We start from the raw sequence: 13,158 nt of genomic DNA, 5'->3' as shown, positions 1-13,158 counted from the left end.
GATGTTACAGAAGGAACGGATGGTATAGGAGAACGAACGTTACAGAAGAAGAGGATGGCACAGAGGAACAAGACGTTACAGGAGAACAGGACGTTACAGAAGAACAGGGTGTTAAAGGAGAACAGAATGTTACAGGAGAACAGTTTGTTGGAGAGGAAAAGGATGTTACAGGAGAACATGATGTTACAGAAGAACTGGATGTTACAGGAGAACAGGATGTTACAGAAGAATATAACGTTACAGGAGAACAGGATGTTACAGGAGAACAGGATGTTAAAGGAGAACCGTATATTACAAAAAAACAGGATGTTACAGAAGAACGTGATGTTATAGGTGAACAGAATTTTACAGAAGAACTGTATGGAACAGAAGAACAGGATGTTACAGAAGAACGTGATGTTATAGGAGAACAGGACATTACAGAAGAACAGGATGTTACAGAAAAACAGGATGTTACAAGATAACAGGATGTTACAGAGGAACAGGATGTTACAGGAGAACATGACGTTACAGAAGAACAGGATGGTAAAGAAGAACAGGACGTTATAGAAGAACAGAACGTTATAGGAAAATAGGATGTTACAGGAGAACAGGATGTTGCAGTGGAACAGGACGTTACAAAGAACAGGATTGTACAGAAGAACAGGACATTACAGAAGATAAAGATGTGTCAGAAGAACAGGATGCTACAGAAGAATAGGATGTTACAGAAGAATAGCATGTTATAGGAGAAAAGGATGTAACAGAAGAACAGGATGTTACAGGATAACAGTATGTTACAGAATAACAGGATGTTACAGAAAAACAGGATGTTACAGAAGAACAGGATGGAACAGAAGAACAGGATGTTACAGAGGAACAAGACGTTACATGAGAACAGGACGTTACAGAAAAACAGGATGTTACAGAAGAACAGGATGTTACAAGATAACAGGATGTTACAGAGGAACAGGATGTTATAGGAGAACATGACATTACAGAAGAATAGGATGGTAAAGAAGAACAGGATGGTATAGAAGAACAGGATGTTACAAAAGAACAGGGCGTTACAGGAGAACAGAATGTTATAGGAGAACAGGATGTTACAGAAGAAAAGGATGTTACAGGATAACAGGGTGTTACAGAGGAACAGGATGTTACAAAAGAACAGGATGTTACAGAAGAACAGGGTGTTACAGATCAACAGGATGTTACAGGAGAACATGACGGTACAGAAGAACAGGATGATAATGAAGAACAGGATGGTAAAGAAAAACATAGGACATTACAGAAGAACAGGGTGTTACAGATCAACAGGATGTTACAGGAGAACATGACGTTACAGAAGAACAGGATGGTAATGAAAAACAGGATGGTAAAGAAAAACATAGGACATTGCAGAAGAACAGGATGTTATAGGAGAATAGGATGTTACAGGAGAACAGGATGTTACAGAGAAACAGGACTTTATAGCAGAACAGAATGGTACAAAAGAACAGTATGTTATTGGAGAACAGGATGTTACAGAAAAACAGTATGTTATAGAAGAACAGGATGTTACAGGATAACAGGATGTTACAGAAGAACAGGATGTTACAGGATAACAGGGTGTTGCATAGGAACAGGATGTTATAGGAGAAAATGACATTACAGAAGAATAGGATGGTAAAGAAGAACAGGATGGTAAAGAAGAACAGGATGTTACAAAAGAACAGGACATTACAGGAGAACAGAATGGTAGGAGAACAGGATGTTACAGAGGAACAGGATGTTACAGAAGAACAGGATGTTACAGGATAACGGTGTTACAAAGGAACAGGATGTTACAGAAGAAAAGGATGTTACAGAAGAACAGGGTGTTACAGATCAACAGGATGTTACAGGAGAACTTGACGTTACAGAAGAACAGGATGGTAATGAAGAATAGGATGGTAAAGAAAAACATAGGACATTACAGAAGAACAGGACGTTATAGGAGATTAGGATGTTACAGGAGAACAGGATGTTGCAGAGAAACAGGACTTTATAGCAGAACAGAATGGTACAAAAGAACAGTGTTATTGGAGCACAGGATGTTAAAGAAAAACAGGATGTTATAGAAGAACAGGATGTTACAGGATAACAGTATGTTACAGAATAACAGGATGTTACAGATTAACATGGTGTTACAGAGGAACAAGATTTTACAGGAGAACATGACGTTACAGAAGAACAGGATGTTACAGAGGAACAAGACGTTACAGGAGAACAGGACGTTACAGAAGAACAGGATGTTACAGAGGAACAAGACGTTACAGGAGAACAGGACGTTACAGAAGAATAGGATGGTAAAGAAGAACAGGATGGTATAGAAGAACAGGATGTTACAAAAGAACAGGACGTTACAGGAGAACAGAATGTTATAGGAGAACAGGATGTTACAGAGGAACAGGATGTTACAGAGAACAGGATGTTACAGGATAACAGGATGTTACAGAGGAACAGGATGTTACAGAAGAACAGGATGTTACAGAAGAACAGGGTGTTACAGATCAACAGAATGTTACAGGAGAACATGACGTTACAGAAGAACAGGATGGTAATGAAGAACAGGATGGTAAAGAAAAACATAGGACATTACAGAAGAACAGGACGTTATAGGAGATTAGGATGTTACAGGAGAACAGGATGTTATAGCGAAACAGGACTTTATAGCAGAATAGAATGGTACAAAAGAACAGTATGTTATTGGAGAACAGGATGTTACAGAAAAAAAAGTATGTTATAGAAGAACAGGATGTTACAGGATAACAGTATGTTACAGAATAACAGGATGTTACAGAAGAATAGGATGGTACAGAAGAACAGGAAGTTACAGATTAACATGGTGTTACAGAGGAACAAGATTTTACAGGAGAACAGGACGTTACAGAAGAACAGGATTGTAAAGAAGAACAGGACGTTATTAAATAACAGGACGTTATAGGAGAACAGGATGTTAGAGGAGAAAAGGATGTTACAGAAGAACAGGATGTTACAGGATAACAGTATGTTACAGAATAACAAGATGTTACAGAAGAACAGGATGGTACAGAAGAACACGATGTTACAGCTGAGCAGGGTGTTAAAGGAGAACCTTATGTTATAGAAGAACAGGATGTTACAGGATAACAGTATGTTAAAGAATAACAAGATGTTACAGAAGAACAGGATGGTATAGACGAAGAAGATATTACAGGTGAACAGGATGTTAAAGGTGAACATTATGTTATAGAAGGACAGGATGTTACAGAAGAACAGGATGTTACAGAGGGATATGATGTTACAGAAGAACAGAATATTACAGAAGAACAGGATGGAACAGAAAAACAGGATGTTATAGAGGAACAAGACGTTAAAGGAGAGCAGGTTATTACAGAAGAACAGGATGTTACAGATGAACAGGATGTTACAGATGAACAGGATGGTAAAGAAGAACAGGATGGAACAGAAGAACAGGATGCTATAGAAGAACAGGACATTACAGAGAAACAGGATGCTACAGAAGAACCGGATGGTATAGAAAAATAAAGGTTACAGAATAATAGAATGGTACAGAGGTACAGGATGTTACAGAAGAACAGGATGTTACAGGATAACAGGGTGTTACATAGGAGCAGGATGTTATAGGAGAACATGACATTACAGAAGAATAGGATGGTTATGAAGAACAGGATGGTATAGAAGAACAGGATGTTGCAAAAGAACAGGACGTTACAGGAGAACAGTATGTTATAGGAGAACAGGATGTTACAGAGGAACAGGATGTTACAGAAGAACAGGATGTTACAGGATAACAGGGTGTTACAGAGGAACAGGATGTTACAAAAGAACAGGATGTTACAGAAGAACAGGGAGTTACAGATCAACAGGATGTTACAGGAGAACATGACGTTACAGAAGAACAGGATGGTAATGAAGAACAGGATGGTAAAGAAAAACATATGACATTACAGAAGAACAGGATGTTGCAAGATAACAGGATGTTACAGAGGAACAGGATGTTATAGGAGAACATGACATTAAAGAAGAATAGGATGGTAAAGAAGAACAGTATGGTATAGAAGAACAGGATGTTACAAAAGAACAGGACGTTACAGGAGAACAGAATGTTATAGGAGAACAGGATGTTACAGAGGAACAGGATGTTACAGAGGAACTTGATGTTACAGAAGAACAGGATGTTACAGAAGAACAGGATGTTACAGAGGAACAAGACGTTACAGGAGAACAGGACGTTACAGAAGAACAGGATGTTACAGAGGAACAAGACGTTACAGGAGAACAGGACGTTACAGAAGAATAGGATGTTACAGAAGAACAGGATGTTACAAGATAACAGGATGTTACAGAGGAACAGGATGTTATAGGAGAACATGACATTACAGAAGAATAGGATGGTAAAGAAGAACAGGATGGTATAGAAGAACAGGATGTTACAAAAGAACAGGACGTTACAGGAGAACAGAATGTTATAGGAGAACAGGATGTTACAGAGGAACAGGATGTTACAGAGGAACAGGATGTTACAGAAGAACAGGATGTTACAGGATAACAGGGTGTTACAGAGGAACAGGATGTTACAGAAGAACAGGATGTTACAGAAGAACAGGGTGTTACAGATCAACAGAATGTTACAGGAGAACATGACGTTACAGAAGAACAGGATGGTAATGAAGAACAGGATGGTAAAGAAAAACATAGGACATTACAGAAGAACAGGACGTTATAGGAGATTAGGATGTTACCGGAGAACAGGATGTTACAGCGAAACAGGACTTTATAGCAGAATAGAATGGTACAAAAGAACAGTATGTTATTGGAGAACAGGATGTTACAGAAAAAAAAGTATGTTATAGAAGAACAGGATGTTACAGGATAACAGTATGTTACAGAATAACAGGATGTTACAGAAGAATAGGATGGTACAGAAGAACAGGAAGTTACAGATTAACATGGTGTTACAGAGGAACAAGATTTTACAGGAGAACAGGACGTTACAGAAGAACAGGATTGTAAAGAAGAACAGGACGTTATTAAATAACAGGACGTTATAGGAGAACAGGATGTTAGAGGAGAAAAGGATGTTACAGAAGAACAGGATGTTACAGGATAACAGTATGTTACAGAATAACAAGATGTTACAGAAGAACAGGATGGTACAGAAGAACACGATGTTACAGCTGAGCAGGGTGTTAAAGGAGAACCTTATGTTATAGAAGAACAGGATGTTACAGGATAACAGTATGTTAAAGAATAACAAGATGTTACAGAAGAACAGGATGGTATAGACGAAGAAGATATTACAGGTGAACAGGATGTTAAAGGTGAACATTATGTTATAGAAGGACAGGATGTTACAGAAGAACAGGATGTTACAGAGGGATATGATGTTACAGAAGAACAGAATATTACAGAAGAACAGGATGGAACAGAAAAACAGGATGTTATAGAGGAACAAGACGTTAAAGGAGAGCAGGTTATTACAGAAGAACAGGATGTTACAGATGAACAGGATGTTACAGATGAACAGGATGGTAAAGAAGAACAGGATGGAACAGAAGAACAGGATGCTATAGAAGAACAGGACATTACAGAGAAACAGGATGCTACAGAAGAACCGGATGGTATAGAAAAATAAAGGTTACAGAATAATAGAATGGTACAGAGGTACAGGATGTTACAGAAGAACAGGATGTTACAGGATAACAGGGTGTTACATAGGAGCAGGATGTTATAGGAGAACATGACATTACAGAAGAATAGGATGGTTATGAAGAACAGGATGGTATAGAAGAACAGGATGTTGCAAAAGAACAGGACGTTACAGGAGAACAGTATGTTATAGGAGAACAGGATGTTACAGAGGAACAGGATGTTACAGAAGAACAGGATGTTACAGGATAACAGGGTGTTACAGAGGAACAGGATGTTACAAAAGAACAGGATGTTACAGAAGAACAGGGTGTTACAGATTAACAGGATGTTACAGGAGAACATGACGTTACAGAAGAACAGGATGGTAATGAAGAACAGGATGGTACAGAAAAACATATGACATTACAGAAGAACAGGATGTTGCAAGATAACAGGATGTTACAGAGGAACAGGATGTTATAGGAGAACATGACATTAAAGAAGAATAGGATGGTAAAGAAGAACAGTATGGTATAGAAGAACAGGATGTTACAAAAGAACAGGACGTTACAGGAGAACAGAATGTTATAGGAGAACAGGATGTTACAGAGGAACAGGATGTTACAGAGGAACTTGATGTTACAGAAGAACAGGATGTTACAGAGGAACAGGATGTTACAGAAGAACAGGATGTTACAGAAGAACAGGGTGTTACAGATCAACAGGATGTTACAGGAGAACATGACATTACAGAAGAACAGGATGGTAATGAAGAACAGGATGGTAAAGAAAAACATATGACATTATAGAAGAACAGGTCGTTATAGAAGAATAGGATGTTACAGAAGAACACGATGTTACAAGATAACAGGATGTTACAGAGGAAAAGGATGTTATAGGAGAACATGACATTAAAGAAGAATAGGATGGTAAAGAAGAACAGGATGGTATAGAAGAACAGGATGTTGCAAAAGAACAGGACGTTACAGGAGAACAGGATGTTACAGAGGAACAGGATGTTACAGAGGAACAGGATGTTACAGAAGAACAGGATGTTATAGGATTACAGGGTGTTACAGAGGAACAGGATGTTACAGAAGAACAGGGTGTTACAGATCAACAGGATGTTACAGGAGAACATGACGTTACAGAAGAACAGGATGGTAAGGAAGAACAGGATGGTAAAGAAAAACATATGACATTACAGAAGACAGGACATTATAGGAGAATAGGATGTTACAGGAGAACAGGATGTTACAGAGAAACAGGACTTTATATCAGAACAGAATGGTACAAAAGAACAGTATGTTATTGGAGAACAGGGTGTTACAGAAAAACAGTATGTTATAGAAGAACAGGATGTTACAGGATAACAGTATGTTACAGAATAACAGGATGTTACCGAAGAATAGGATGGTACAGAAGAACAGGATGTTACAGATTACCATGGTGTTACAGAGGAACAAGATTTTACAGGAGAACATGACGTTACAGAAGAACAGGATTGTAAAGAAGAGCAGGACGTTACAAAATAACAGGACGTTATAGGAGAACAGGATGTTAGAGGAGAAAAGGATGTTACAGAAGAACAGGATGTTACAGGATAACAGTATGTTACAGAATAACAAGATGTTACAGAAAAACAGGATGGTACAGAAGAACACGATGTTACAGCTGAGCAGGGTGGTAAAGGAGAACCTTATGTTATAGAAGAACAGGATGTTACAGGATAACAGTATGTTACAGAATAACAAGATGTTACAGAAGAACAGGATGGTACAGACGAAGAAGATATTACAAGTGAACAGGATGTTAAAGGTGAACATTATGTTATAGAAGAACAAGATGTTACAGAAGAACAGGATGTTATAGGATAACAGGATGTTACAAAAGAACAGGATGGTACAGACGAAGAAGATATTACAAGTGAACAGGATGTTAAAGGTGAACATTATGTTATAGAAGAACAAGATGTTACAGAAGAACAGGATGTTACAGAAGAACATAATATTACAGAAGAACAGGATGGAACTGATGAACAGGATGTTGCAGAGGAACACGACATTAAAGGAGAACAGGTTATTACAGAAGAACAGGATGCTATAGAAGAATAGGATGGTAAAGAAGAACAGGATGGTACAGAAGAACAGGATGCTACATGTGAACAGGATGTTAAAGGAGAACCTTGTGTTTTAGAAGAACAGGATGTTAGAGAAGAACAGGATGTTATAGGATAACAGGATGTTAAAAGAGAACCTTATGTTTTAGAAGAACTGGATGTTAGAGAAGAACAGGATGTTATAGGATAACAGGATGTTAAAAAAGAACAGGATGTTACAGAAGAACAGAATATTATAGAAGAACAGGATGGAACAGAAGAACAGGATGTTATAGAAGAACAGGATGTTATAGAAGAACAGGACATTACAGAGGAACAGGACGTTACAGAAGAACCGGATGGTATAGAAGAATAAAGGTTACAGAATAATAGAATGGTACAGAGGTACAGGATGTTACAGAAGAACAGGATGTTACAGGATAACAGGGTGTTACATAGGAACAGGATGTTATAGGAGAACATGATATTACAGAATAATAGGATGGTAAAGAAGAGCAGGATGGTATAGAAGAACAGGATGTTACAAAAGAACAGGACGTCACAGGAGAACAGAATGTTATAGGAGAACAGGATGTTACAGAAGAACAGGATGTTACAGAAGTACAGGGTGTTACAGATCAACAGGATGTTACAGGAGAACATGACGTTACAGAAGAACAGGATGGTAATGAAGAACAGGATGGTAAAGAAAAACATAGGACATTACAGAAGAACAGGACGTTATAGGAGATTAGGATGTTATAGGAGAACAGGATGTTACAGAGAAACAGGACTTTATGGCAGAACAGAATGGTACAAAAGAACAGTATGCTATTGGAGAACAGGATGTTAAAGAAAAACAGGATGTTATAGAAGAACAGGATGTTACAGGATAAAAGTATGTTACAGAATAACAGGATGTTACAGAAGAATAGGATGTTACAGGATAACAGGGTGTTACAGAGGAACAGGATGTTATAGGAGAACAGGATGTTACAGGATAACAGTATGTTACAGAATAACAGGATGTTACAGAAGAATAGGATGGTACAGAAGAGCAGGCACTAGGATAACACATGGCATGTCAGCAACAGGTGAACAGGATGTTAAAGGAGAACCTTATGTTTTAGAAGAACAGGATGTTAGAGAAGAACAGGATGTTATAGGATAACAGGATGTTAAAAAAGAATAGGATGTTACAGAAGAACAGAATATTACAGAAGAACAGGATGGAACAGAAGAACAGGATGGATGGGAGAATATTTTTGGGAACTTAGTTTCACTATCCCAGAACTTCAACCATGTTCTAACACAATTTTATATTTGCCATAGATTATATATTACTCCTTTATGGATGAATAAATGTGGAATAAGAGACAAGTCTAATTGCCCTAAATGCGATACTGTAGGAGCGGATTTTCTTCACATGATATGGACTTGTCCAGAACTCACAAACTTCTGGAATACTATAAATAATTGTATTAGGTATAAACTAAAAATACGAATCCCTTTTGAACCACAAGTATTCGTGCTTAATGATCTCTCTAAATTAAATAATCATAAGTATCAAAAGATCCTCCTGGGCAGGATATTGATGTTGGCTAGAGTGTTGCTTAGTCGAACCTGGTTTGCTCGATATACTCCAGATATAATTACATGGATGAATTTAATTGCTAAGGTAAAAAATTATGAGAAAATCATGTACAAACAGAGGGAGGCTGAGGAGAAGTGGATTAAGATATGGGGTGGTTGGAGAGCTTGATTAGTTGTGTTTAATTTTCTTAATGATAAAGGACTTATTTTGACGCACCACAGGTAGGGGGGGGGAGGGGAGGGCTTCTTTAGGGAATTGGGGTTGGGGGGAAATTGTATTTTTTGTCTTCTATCTGTAATGTTTTGATATACTAATCAATAAAGATAATTAAATAAAAAAAAGAATAGGATGTTACAGAGGAATAGGATGTTACAGAAGAACAGAATATTACAGAAGAACAGGATGGAACAGAAGAACGGAATGTTACAGAGGAACAAGACGTTAAAGGAGAACAGGTTATTACAGAAGAACAGGATGTTACAGAAGAACAGGATGGAAAAGAAGAACAGGATGGAACAGAAGAACAGGATGTTATAGAAGAACAGGACATTACAGAGGAATAGGACGTTACAGAAGAACCCGATGGTACAGAAGAATGAAGGTTACAGAAGAATAGAATGGTACAGAGCTACAGGATGTTACAGAAGAACAGGATGTTACAGGATAACAGGGTGTTACAGAGGAACAGGATGTTATAGGAGAACATGACGTTACAGAATAACAGGATGGTTATGAAGAACAGGATGGTAAAGAAGAATAGGAGGTTACAGAAGAACAGGATGTTATAGGAGAATAGGATGTTACAGGAGAACAGGATGTTACAGAGAAACAGGACTTTTTTAGAAGAACAGGATGGTACAGAAGAGCAATATGTTATTGGAGAACAAGATTTTACAGAGGAACAGGACGTTACAGAAGAACAGAATGGGACAAAAGAACAGGACGTTACAGAAGAACATAACATTACAGAAGAAAAAGATGTGTCAGAAGAACAGGATGTTACAGAAGAACAGGATGTTACAGAAGAATAGCATGTTACAGGATAACAGTATGTTACAGAATAACAGAATGTTACCGACAGAAGAACAGGATGTTACAGGATAACAGTATGTTACAGAATAACAGGATGTTACAGAAGAACAGGATGTTACAGAGGAACAAGATGTTACAGAAGAAAAGGACGTTACAGAAGAACAGGACTTTACAGTTTAACAGGACGTTACAGTAGAACAGGATGTTACAGATTAACAGGGTGTTACAGAGGTACGTCCTAAGTTTAAAAGTAGATTGCGTTGCAGGCGGGGGTTAATTGTGACAGGATCCCTGCTGAAATCACTCAGCGGGCATCTTGTCACAACGCCGGGAGGATTAGGTGACCCCCCTGTATCTGCGTTCGGCGCAAACCGCAGGTCAATTCAGACCTGCGGTTTGTGGCTTTTACCTGGTGCGGCGGCGGTAGTCGGCTGTGCCATCGGATCCCCAATGCTGCTGTGGGGGGGGGACCCGATGGCATGGAAGGCAGTGTGATGTCTAAGGAAGGCATCCCGCTGCTTTCCGGTAAAGAGCCTGTGAGATCCAGCACCCTGGATCTCATAGGCCGGAAGCTGTATGAGTAATACACACAGTATTACTCATACAGCCAATGCATTCCAATACAGAAGTATTGTAATGCATTGTTAAGGATTAGACCCCCAAAACTTCAAGTCCCAAAGTGAAAAAAAAGTTTAAAAAATAAAGTTTTCCCTCCAAAAAATTAAAAGTTTCACGTAAAAATAAACAAAAACGTCATTTTCCCCAATAAAGCTAAAAAAATTGGTTAAAAATAGGGAAAAAAAAGAAGTTTACATATTAGGTATCGCCGCGTCTATATCGACTGGCTCTATAAACATATCACATGACCTAACCCCTCAGATGAACACCGTAAAAAAAAAAAACTGTGCTAAATAAACCACATTTTTGCCACCTTACATCACAAAACGTACAACAGCAAGCGATCAAAAAGGCGTATGCCCACCAAAATAGTACCAATCTAACCGTCACCTCATCCCACCAAAAAATAAGCCCCTACCTGGGACAATCGCCCAAAAAATAAAATAGACAATATAGCTCAGAATATGGAGACACTAAAACATCATTTTTTTTGTTTTAAAAAGCTGTTATTGTGTAAAACTTACATAAAAAAGTACACATATTTGGTATTGCCACGTTCGTATCGACCGGCTCTATAAAAATATCACATGACCTAACCTCTCAGATGAACACCGTAATAAATAAATAAAAAATGTGCTAAATAAACCATTTTTTGTTACCTTACATCACAAAAAGTGTAATAGCAAGCGATCAAAAAGTCATATGCACCCCAATCAAACCATCATCTCATCCCGCAAAAAATGAGACCCTACCTAAGATAATCACCATAAAACTGAAAAGACTATGGCTCTCAGAATATGGAGACACTAAAACATGATTTTTTTTGTTTCAATGTTTTAAAAATGATATTATTGTGTAAAACTTACATAAATAAATAAAAATAATACATATTAGGTATCGCCACGTCCGTATCGACCGGCTCTATAAAATTATCACATGACCTAACCCCTCAGATGAACACCATAAAAAATTTAAAATAAAAACTGTGCTACATAAACAATTTTTTTTCACCTTACATCATAAAATGTGAAATAGCAAGCGATCAAAAAGTCACACCACCCCAAAAAAGTGCCAATAAAACCGTCATCTTATCCCACAAAAATCATACCCTACCCAAGGTAATCTCCCAAAAACTGAAAAAATTATGGCTCTCAAACTATGGAAACACTAAAACATGATTTATTTATTTTTGCTTCAAAAATGAAATCATTGTGTAAAACTTACATAAAAAAAAGTATACATATTAGATATCGCCGCATCCGTGACAACCTGGTATATAAAAATATCACATGATCTAACCTGTCAGTAGAATGTTGTAAATAACAAAAAATAAAAACGGTGCTAAAACAGCTATTTCTTGTTATCTTGCCTCACAAAAAGTGTAATATAGATCAACCAAAAATCATATGTACCCTAAACTAGTACCAACAATACTGCAACCCTATCCCGTAGTTTCTAATTTGGGGCCACTTTTTTGGAGTTTCTACTCTAGGGGTGCATCAGGGGGGCTTTAAATGGGACATGGTGTCAAAAAAACAGTCCAGCAAAATCTGCCTTCCAAAAACCATATGGCAGTCCTTTCCTTCTGCGCCCTGCGGTGTGCCCGTACAGCAGTTTATGACCACATATGGGGTGTTTCTGTAAACTACAGAATCAGGGCCATAAAAATTGAGTTTGGTATGGCTGTTAACCCTTGCTTTGTAACTGGAAAAAAATATTAAAATTAAAAATCTGCCAAAAAAGTGAAATTTTGAAATTGTATCTCTATTTTCCATTAATTCTTGTGGAACACCTATCAGGGGGCCTTCAAATAGGACATGGTGTAAAAAAATAAAAAATAAAAAAATGTCTAGCAAAATATGCCTTCCAAAAACCGTATGTCATTCCTTTCCTTCTGCGCCCTGCCGTGTGCTCATACAGTAGTTTACAACCACATATGGGGTGTTTCTGTAAAGTACAGAATCAAGGCCATAAATATTGAGTTTGGTTTGGCTGTTAATTCTTGCTTTGTAACTGGAAAAAAAATATTTAAATAGAAAATCTGCCAAAAAAGTGAAAATTTGAAATAGTATCTCAATTTTCCATTATTCCTTGTGGAACATCTAAATGGTAAGCAACGTTTGTAAAATCAGTTTTGAATACCTTGAGGGGTGTAGTTTCTTAGATGGGGTCACTTTTATGG

Source organism: Bufo gargarizans, chromosome 1, assembly GCF_014858855.1.
Source record: "Bufo gargarizans isolate SCDJY-AF-19 chromosome 1, ASM1485885v1, whole genome shotgun sequence".
Classification (NCBI taxonomy): Eukaryota; Metazoa; Chordata; class Amphibia; order Anura; family Bufonidae; genus Bufo; species Bufo gargarizans.
The sequence above is the reverse complement of the archived record's forward strand: the minus strand, read 5'-3'. Positions refer to the sequence as shown.